Consider the following 10,495-nt stretch of genomic DNA (forward strand, 5'->3'; position numbering starts at 1 on the left):
ATACTAGATTGTGATAGTGTTTTAGAGATGATGTATGCCAAGGACACAAAGTGTTAAGAATCAAAATGATAAAAAGTCTCTATCTTTGAGGAGCTTACATTTTAGTGAGAGAGACAGTTAAAACACAAGCACATACGTACTTAAATTTTATAAATGATAAGTTTCAAGTAAAATATGATATAGAATAAGAGGGTAGAAAATGGTTGCGTGAGACACACTTGTAGCCAGGGTGGATCAGACCCCTCATTGGAGTTGACACTTGGACATCAGGGAGGCAAGCCATGGCGTTTTTAAGGAAATAGCATTTCAGCTAGAGGGCGTAACAATTGAACAGCCATGAGAAAAGCAGGCTTTGTGGGCTGGTGCTGTAGTGCAGCAGGTTAAGCCCCTGTCTAAGTCCTAGCTGCTTCACTTAAGCAGCGGAGGATGGCCTGAGTCCTTGAGTCCCTGTACCCATGTGGAAGACCTGTGTGAAACTCTTGGCTCTGGCCTGCCCCAGCCCTGGCCATTGCAGCCATTTGGCAGGGTGAGCCAGTGGATGGAAGATCTCTCTCACTCTCTTTCTCTCTCTCTTCCTTCTTTTTGTAATTCTGAGTTTCATATAAATAAGTAAATCTTAAAAAAAGGGGGGGGGAGGAGCCCAAGATGGCAGTATAGCAACGGGAAGATCCAAGTCACACAGGGCAAAATAGATAGTTAAAAAGGAGAGAGGATACACGCCAGACATAGAGCCATGGGAAATTCACAATGGGAAGCCCAGGAGTCCAACAGACTGGCAGGTCTATGCTGAAGGAGCAAATAAGAAAAGGAAGTGGCGGAGGCACAGAGGAGGTGCTGCAGAATGGGGGGCTGGTGCCAGCCCCCAGCAGACCATGTTGGACAGGAAATAGATCCACAGAGCTGCAGACAGCAGTGGGAGGTGGATCATGGTGAACTGCATTTAAAGTTCTACGTGGGGAAAGAGAGACGGTATAGTGGAACAAACATAGAGGTCAGGCACTCTCCTGCCCATCTAAGTCTCTCCCCTCTCCCCAACCAGACATGCAGCTGTCTGCAAGAAGTCATATTGATAGTTTACATTTTTGAAGGTAAGCAGGGGCTACTGTCTTTCCTTGTATGCACACACCCATCAATTGTGGGGGCCACCTCACCATCTCCCCACCCAGGAATGAGAATTACAACATTTCAGATTAATTTCTTCCTCACCATGCAAGCTGTACAAGAAGTCCTGAATATTGAAAACTCTAGCTTGCTCCATGTACCAGTGAGAAGTGAGCCAGGCCCCAGTAGGCGGAGCTCAGTGCACCAGAGCTCATACCGCCCCCACTACAGTTGAGAAGTGAGCTGGGCTCCAGGAGGTGGGAGTGCATGCTTCCAATTCCAACACACAGACACATAGCAGCTCATAGCAGAGGGAAACCTGTGGGGAGCAACCCGGACTAGACTGAGTTACTGGAATTAAGACTTATTCTATGCATCTGCTCTCCCACAATATGGCGCTGGGAGAGAAGAAAACAGCTTCTACACAGCTGCCTCCAGTTCAACCAATAAACTGTAGGACTTGCTCCTGATTGGAGGAGAGCAGCGTACTCGGCGTGTGGGTAGCAGAGTTGGGATTGGTGGAAGAGGACTATAAAGGAGGAGAGAGACAACATGCACCAGGAACATCTGAAGGAACACCTGTGCAGCCCCCGAGAGAGCCGGCCGGCAGTGTGCCGCTCCCCTGCGGAAGTGGGGAAAGTGGCAGGGGGAACCACCCTTCCACGGATGTGGAAGGGACGGTAGCCAACCCGGAAAGAACCAGCAGCAAACCCAGGAAGGGCCGAGCAGACAAAAGAACAGCGCAGGGTCCTGTGTCGTTCCTCCACAAAGAGGGGGAGTGACAAAACCTCACCACAAGCACAAAGACCCAAATTAAAGAGAAAAGCAAACAGACAAAAAAAAAAGAAGAAGAAAAGAAAAATACACAAATTCCAAAAAAAAAAAAAAAGGAAAAATGCTACATAAGAATAAGTAAGACACTGTGAACCCCCCAAAGGAACACTGCAATTCTTCAGTAATAGGTGAAGAGATTGAAGATATGCCAGAAATGGAATACAGAAAATTAATCATCAGATTACTTAGAAGCAATAAGAAGCATATTCACAATCTAATTGAAAAGCCCTCTCAAGAAATTGAGAAATTAAAGAGAAGTCAGAATGAAATACTAGAAATGAAAAATTCAGTAGATCAAATTAAAAAATGCAATGGAAAGCCTTATCACAGAATAGGTAAGACAGAACAAAGAATATCAGAACTAGAAGAAAAATTTCTGGAAAATTAGAGTCAGACCAAATAAAAGAAGAAGAAATTAAAAAACGTGATTGGAGATCTACAAGATTCTATCAAATGACCCAACATGTGGATCCTAGGAATTCCACAAAGTGTGGAAAGAGAGAAAGGATTAGAAGGCCTTCTTAATGAAATAATAACAGAAAACATCCCCAGTCTGCGGAAAGAAAGAGACAGCCAAGTATAGAAGTACACAGAACTCCCAGTAGACATGACCAGAAAAGATCTTCACAATGACACACTGTAGTAAAATTCTCCACAGTAAAACATAAAGAAAATGTTTTCAAATGTGCATGAGATAAATGCCAAATCACATTCAGAGGAAACTCAATTAGATTCACTGCAGACTTCTCATCAGAAACTCTACATGCAACAAGGGAATGGCAAATATATTTCAAGTCCTAAGGAAAAAGAAACTGTCAATCCAGAATGTTGTAACTGCAAAACTCTCATTTATGAATGAAGGAGAAATAAGGATCTTCCACAATGAACAGAAATTGAAAGAATTTTTATACTCACCCATCCCTACAAAAGATGCTCAAAGATTTGCTACACACAGAAACAAGAACATCACTACAAAAGAAGATGAAAGCAGCAAATGACCCAGGAAAAGTACAAAGGAAATCCAAAATATAAAAACAGGACTATTTGGGGAAACATGACAGGGCAAAGTTGGTACTTAACAATAGTCACCCTGAATGTAAATAGTCTCAACTCTCCAGTTAAAAATCACAGACTGGCTGAATGGATTTAAAAAAAAAAAAAAAAAAAACTAAACTCATCTATTTGCTGCCTACAAGACACATCTTATCAACATCTTATCAGCATGCAGACTGAAAGTGAAAGTTTAGAAAAAGATAATCCCTGGGGCTAGCACTGTGGTGCAGAGGGTTAATCCTCCACCTGCAATGCCGGCATACCATATGGGCACCGGTTCTAGCTCCTGAATGAAGAGTGAGACATAGAAGAAATCAAAAGAGAAATCAAAAAAATTATGGAAGCAAATGAAGAGGACAATTCACATACCAAAACTTATGAGATACAGCAAAAGCAGTGTTAGGAAAGTTTATAGCAGTTGGTACCTACATCAAGAAATTAAAAAGGCACCAAATAAATGAGCTATCAGTGCATCTCAAGGATCTAGAAAAACTGCAGCAAACCAAACCCAAAACTAGTATGAGAAAAGAAATAATTAAAATTAGAGAGAAAATCAACAAAATTGAAACAAAAAAATACGAAAGCTCAGAAAATGAAAACAAAGAGCTGTTTTTTTGAAAAAATTAATAAAATTGACACACCATTGGCACAACTAACCAAAAAAAAGAGAAATAAGACTCAAATCAACAAAATTGGAGATGAAAAAGGAAATGTAAGGAGAGACACCACAGAAATAAAAAGAATAATCAGAAATTACTACAAAGAGTAGTGAAGAGCAACCTGGGAAACCTAGAAGAAATGGATGTATTCCTAGACACATACAACCTACCTAAATTGAGCCATGAAAACATACAACGTCTAAATAGATACATAACCAAGATGGAAATTGAGTCAGTAATAAAGACCCTCCCAAAAAAGAAAAGCCCAGGACCAGATGGCTTCACTACTGAATTCTACCAGACATTTAAAGAAGAAGTAACTCCAATTCTTCACAAGTTAGTCACAACATTTGAAAGGGAGGGAATCTTCTCAAATTCTTTTTATGAAGCTAGCATTATCTTAATGCCTAAACATGGAAAAGATACAACAGAGAAAGAGAACTAGAGACCAATTTCCCTGATGAACATAGACACAAAAATCCTCAACAAAATTCTTGCCAATTGAATCCAACAACACATCAGAAAGATCATTCACCTAAACCAAGTGGGATTTATCCCTGGTATGCAGGGATGGTTCAACATTTGCAAATCGATGAATGTGATACATCCTATTAACAAACTGAAGAACAAAAGCTATATGATCAACTCAGTAGATCCAGAGAAAGCATTTGACAAAATACAACACACTTTCATGATGAATACTCTAAGCAAATTGGGCTTAGAAGAAGCATTCCTCAACACAATCAAGGAAAATTATGACAAATTCATGCCAGCGGCCTTTGAATGGTGCAAGGAAAACTGGATTTCCACTTGCAGAAGTATGAAGCAAGACCATTACCTTACATAAACACAAAATCCATTCAAAATGAATTAAAGACCTAAATCTGTGACCCAATACTATCAAATTATTAGCATTGGGGATACCCTGCAAGACACTGACACAGGAAACACTTCCTGGAAAAAACCCCAGAGGCACAGGCAATAAAAGCCAAAATTAAGAAATGGGATTACATGAAATTAAGAAGCTTCTGTATTGCCAAAAAAAAAAAAAAAAAAAAACCCTCAGGAAAGTGAATAGGCAACCAACAAATTGAGCGAAATTATTTGTAAACCATGCAACTAATAAAGGATTAATAACCAGAATGTATAAAGAGATCAAGAAACTCCATAACAACAAAACAAACAACTCAGTTAAAAAATAGGCAAACGACTTCCACATATTTCAAAAGCAGATCAGACGCATGAAAATATGAATATGAATATAACCCTACCATACAACCCAGCCATCCCACTCCTTGAATTTACCCAAAGGAAATTAATTTGGCAAATAAAAAAGCTGTCTGCACCTTAATGTTTATTGCAGCTCAATTGACAATAGCTAATACATGGAATCAACCTAAATGCCAATCAACAGTAGACTGGATAAAGAAATTATGGGATATGTACTCTATAGAAAACTATACAGCAGTCAAAACACACACACACACACACAATGAAATCCGGTCATTTGCAACAAAATGGAGGAATCTGGAAAACATCATGCTGAATGAAATAAGCCAGTCCCAGAGGGACAAATATCATATGTTCTCCCTGATGGGTGACAATTAACTGAGCACCAAAAAGGAAACCTGTTGAAGTGAAATGGACACTATGAAAAACAGTGACTTGATAAGCCCTTGTTCTGACTGTCGATGAACAACTTAATACTTTATTCCTTTTAGTATTTTTTTGTTCTACTTAATACTATTGGTTGAACTCTTTAATTTTTTTTTTTTTTTTTGGACAGACAGAGTTAGACAGTGAGAGAGAGAGACAGAGAGAAAGGTCTTCCTTTTTCTGTTGGTTCACCCCTCAGTGGCCACTGTGGCCAGCGTGTTGTGGCCGGCACACTGCACCGATCCAAAGCCAGGAGCCAGGTGCTTCCTCCTGGTCTCCCATGTGGATGCAGGGCCAAAGTACTGGGGCCATCCTCCACTGCCTTCCCGGGCTACAGCAGAGAGCTGGACTGGAAGAGGAGCAACTGGGACAGAATCTGGCGCCCCAACTGGGACTAGAACCCAGGGTACCAGCACTGCAGGCAGAGAATTAGCCTAGTGAGCCAAGACACCGGCCGAACTATTTCATTAATACACAACTATTCTTAGATGTTTAAATTTAACTGAAAAGCGATCCCTGTTAAATATAAGAGTGGGAATAAGAGAGGGAAGAGATGTGCAATTCGGGACATGCTCAATCGGACTTGCCCCAAATGGTAGAGTTAGAAACATGCCAGGGGTTTCCAATTCAATCCCATCAAGGTGGCATGTACCAATGCCATCTTACTAGTCCAAGTGATCAGTTTCAGTTCACAATTGATCATAATGAAAGGATTAAGAGTCAAAGAGATCACATAAACAAGACTAGTGTCTGCTAATACTAACTGATAGAATTAAAAAGGAAAGAATGATCCAACATGGGAAGCGGAATACACAGCAGACTCATAGAATGGCAGATGTCCTAAACAGCACTCTGGCCTCAGAATCAGCCCTTAAGCATTCGGATCTGGCTGAAGAGCCCATGAGAGTATTTTAAGCGTGGAAAGCCAAGACACTCTGGCAAAACAAAACAAACAAAAAAAAAAAACAAAAACAAAAAAAAAAAAAAAGAAAGAAAAAAGAAAAAAAAAGCAAAACCCTAAATGAAAGATCTCTGTGAGTGAGATCCCAGTGGAAATGAATGGGCCATCAAAGAAGGAGGTACCTTTCTCTGAAGGGAGGAGAGAACTTACACTTTGACTATGGCCTTGTCTAAATAAGATTGGAGTTGGCAAACTCAAAAAGCTTCCATAGCCTTGGCAACTCATGACAAGAGCCTCGGGTGATTACTGATGCCATAAACAAGAGTGTCAGTTGTTAAGTCAACAACAGGAGTCACTGTGCACTTACTCCTCATGTAGGATCTCTGTCCTTAATGTGTTGTACAATGTAAATTAATGCTGTAACTAGTATTCAAACAGTACTTTATACTTTGTGTTTCTGTGTGGGTGCAAACTGTTGAAATCTCTACTTAATATATACTAAATTGATCTTCTGTATATAATAATTGAAAATGAATATTGATGTGAATTGAATGGGAGAGGGAGCGGGAGATGGGAGGTTGCGGGTGGGGAGAAGTTATGAGGGGGAAAAGCCACTGTAATCCAAAAGCTGCACTTTGGAAATTCATATTTATTAAATAAAAGTTTAAAAAAATGCTCAGGATCACTAGACATCAGGGAAATGCAAATCAAGACTACAATGAGGCCAGCGCCGCGGCTCAATAGGCTAATCCTCCGCCTTGTGGCACCGGCACACTGGGTTCTAGTCCCGGTTAGGGCGCCGGATTCTGTCCCAGTTGCCCCTCTTCCAGGCCAGCTCTCTGCTGTGGCCAGGGAGTGCCTTGGAGGATGGCCCAAGTGCTTGGGCCCTGCACCCCATGGGAGACCAGGAGAAGCACCTGGCTCCTGCCTTCAGATCGGTGCGGTGTGCAGGCTGCAGTGCGCAGGCCACAGCGGCCATTGAATGGTGAACCAATGGCAAAAGGAAGATCTTTCTCTCTGTCTCTCTCTTTCACTGTCCACTCTGCCTGTTTAAAAACAAAAACAAACAAACAAACAAAAAGACCACAATAAGGCCGACACTGTGCTCAATAGGCTAATCCTCCGCCTGCGGCGCCGGCACCCTGGGTTCTAGTCCCAGTCGGGGCGCCGGATTCTGTCCCGGTTGCCCCTCTTCCAGGACAGCTCTCTGCTGTGGCCCAGGAAGGCAGTGGAGGATGGCCCAAGTCCTTGGGCCCTGCACCCTCATGGGAGACCAGGAGAAGCACCTGGCTCCTAGCTTCGGATCAGTGCAGTGCGCCGGCCGCAGTACACAGGCCACAGCAGCCATTGAGGGGTGATCCAATGGCAAAAGGAAGATCTTTCTCTCTGTCTCTCTCTTTCACTGTCCACTCTGTCAAAAAAAAAAAAAAAAAAAAAACAAAACAAACAAACAAACAAAAAAAACCACAATGAGGTTTCACCTCACCCAAGTTAGAATGGCTTTCATACAGAAATCAACAAACAACAAATGCTGGTTAGCATGTGGGGAAAACCACTATGGAAGACAGTACCTCAGAAATCTGAATATAGTCCTACCATATGGCCCAGTCATCCCACTCCGTGGAATTTACACAAGAGAAATGAAACCAGTAAATAAAAGTGTTATCTGCACCCCCATGTTTATTGCAGCTCAATTCACAATAGCTAAGACATGGAATCACCTAAATGCCCATCAAGCAAAGACTGGATAAAGAAATTATGGGATATATTCATCTTGGAATACTACACAGCACTAAAAAATGAAATCTGGGTATTTGCAACAAAATGGATGAATCTGGAAAACATCGTATTTAGTGAAATAAGCCAGCCCCAAAGGGATAAATACCATATGTTCTTCCTGATCTGTGATAACTAACAGATCACCTAAAAGGAAACTTGTAGCAGTGAAAAAATTTTTAGATCTTATTTATTTATTTATTTATTTGAGAGGTAGAGTTACAGACAGTGAGAGGGAGAGACAGAGAGAAAGGTCTTCCTTCCGTTGGTTCACTCTCCAAATGGCCACAATGGCTGGAGCTTCACTGATCCAAAGCCAGGAGCTAGGTGCTTCTTTCTGGTCTCCCATGCGGGTTCAGGGGCCCAAGGACTTGGGCCATCCTCTGCTGCTTTCCCAGGCCACAGCAGAGAGCTGGATTGGAAGAGAAGCAACTGGGACTAGAACCAGTGCCATTATGGGATGCTGGCAACACAGGTGAAGGATTAGCTTATTGCATCACAGCTGGCCCAAGGAGTGAAACTGACACTGTGAGAAGCAATGACTTGAACAGCCCTAGCTTGACTATCGAGGAACAGGTGTTTTTTTTTCCTTCTTAATACCATTGGTTGAACTCTTTACTTAACATAGAATTAATCACATTTGTATAAAGTCAATGAAATATAGATCCCAGTAAAAAAATAAGAGTGGGAATAAGTGAGGGAGGAGTTGTATAGTTCTGCATACATTGCTACGGATGTATTTCTAAGGGTAAAGCTATGAACTGGCCATGGGACTCCAAATGCCATTAAACTGGGTGATAGTGATGCCATCTTAAGTGTTAAAAATGATCATATTAGTGTTTAATTGATCATAGAGATAGGATTAAGTCTTAAAGGGGTCATATAAATAAGATCAAGTGTCTGGTAATAACAATAGATAGAATTAAAAAGGAGAGAATGTTCCAACATGGGAAGCAGTCCACACAGCAGACTCATAGAATGACAAATGCTTTAAACAGCACTCTGACCTCAAAATCGGCCCTGAAGGCATTCTGGTCTGGCTGAAAAGCCCATAAGAGCATTTCAGGTATGAAAAGCCAAGACACTATGGGGAAACAAAAAAAATATCCTACATGAAGGATCTCTGTGAATGAGACTAGGAAAAGAAGGGTTTATCAAAGAAGGAGGTACTTTTCTCTGAAGGGAGGAGAGAACTTCCACTTTGCTTATGGCCTTGTCTAAATACTGATGGAGTTTGTGGACTCAAAAGGCTTCCATAGCCTAGGCAGCTCATGTCAGGAGCCTTGGGTGATCACTAACATCATACATAAGAGTGTTAATTGTTAAATCAACAACAGGAGTCACTGTGCACTTACTCTGCATGTAGAACCTCTGTCCTTAATGAGTTGTACTATGAGAATTAACTGTAACACTTGTTCTCAGTTTTTTTATATTTTTTGTGTGAGGGTGAGTACATATTGTTGAAATCTTTACTTAGTATAGAGTTGATCTTCTATGTATAAAGTTAATTAAAAACAAATCTTAATTGAGTCGGGATGGGAGGGAGGAGGTGGTGAGATGGGAATGAGGGTGGCAGGGCAGGTATAGGGTCAAGAACCACTATATTTCTAAAGTTGTACTTATGAAATTTGTACTCATTAAATAAAATATTTCTTTGGAAAAAAAGGAGCAAGCTTTGGCATAGTGCAGGAACTCAAGAGAGAAAGCAATTGTGGTTAAAGTGGAGTGAGCATAATAGAGAAGGGAGGTCCAGAGGGAAGAAGCCAAAAACTAGATCCTGATGGCATTGTCATCCATGGTTAAGATCTTGAATTTTTTAAAGTACAAAGGTAAAGGGAAGCCTCCAGTGAGGTTTAAGCATGAAGTGAAGTGATCCGTTTCACATTTCTAAGAAAAGATGTACTTATTTGAATGACAGAGTTTATAAAGAGAGGGAGAGAGAGTCAGAGACAGGGAGAGAGAGAGCGAAGATGGAGAGAGACAGACACACACAGAAAAGAGAGAGAGAGAGAGAGAGAGAGAGAGATGCATTAGCTAGAAGCTGGATCAGGAGCAGAGCAGCCAAGACTCGAACTGACACTTCCTTAGCTTAATCCACTGTACCATAGTGCTGTCCCATCTACTTCACATTTTTTGAAGTTCATTCACACTACTGCAGAAAGGGTTGTAGAGGAACATGAGTGCAGACAGAAACCAATTACACAACTGAAATAGTCCAGCTAAGTTGGTCTCTTGCAGTCTCACTGGAGGTGAAAAGAAGTGGCTGCTTTTGAATGCTTACTGAAGGAGGAGTCTTATCTGGATGGCTGAAAATTAATCAGGGTTTGAGCAAGTAAGGAGTCAAGAACTCTTGAATGTTTTGCCCATGAAAGGAGAAGGTCTGGGGAAAGGAGCAGATTTTGAGACAGAAAATTAAGAATTTTGTTTTGGTCAGTTAATTTTTCAATGCCTGGTAGACGCAGAGAAGAGGTTGAGTTGCTTTTAGATAGGTGCACTAGGATTTCAGAGGGAAGTA

General features: G+C 41.3%; 1 protein-coding gene across 1 annotated transcript in view; it reads left to right on the top strand.

Annotated features, from left to right (window-relative positions):
• DNAH7 (dynein axonemal heavy chain 7) overlaps positions 1–10,495 on the top strand; it is a gene marked incomplete in the record, with an annotated part of 367,056 nt that overhangs the window by 351,809 nt on the left and 4,752 nt on the right.

Source organism: Oryctolagus cuniculus, chromosome 3 (assembly GCF_964237555.1).
Source record: "Oryctolagus cuniculus chromosome 3, mOryCun1.1, whole genome shotgun sequence".
NCBI lineage: Eukaryota > Metazoa > Chordata > Mammalia > Lagomorpha > Leporidae > Oryctolagus > Oryctolagus cuniculus.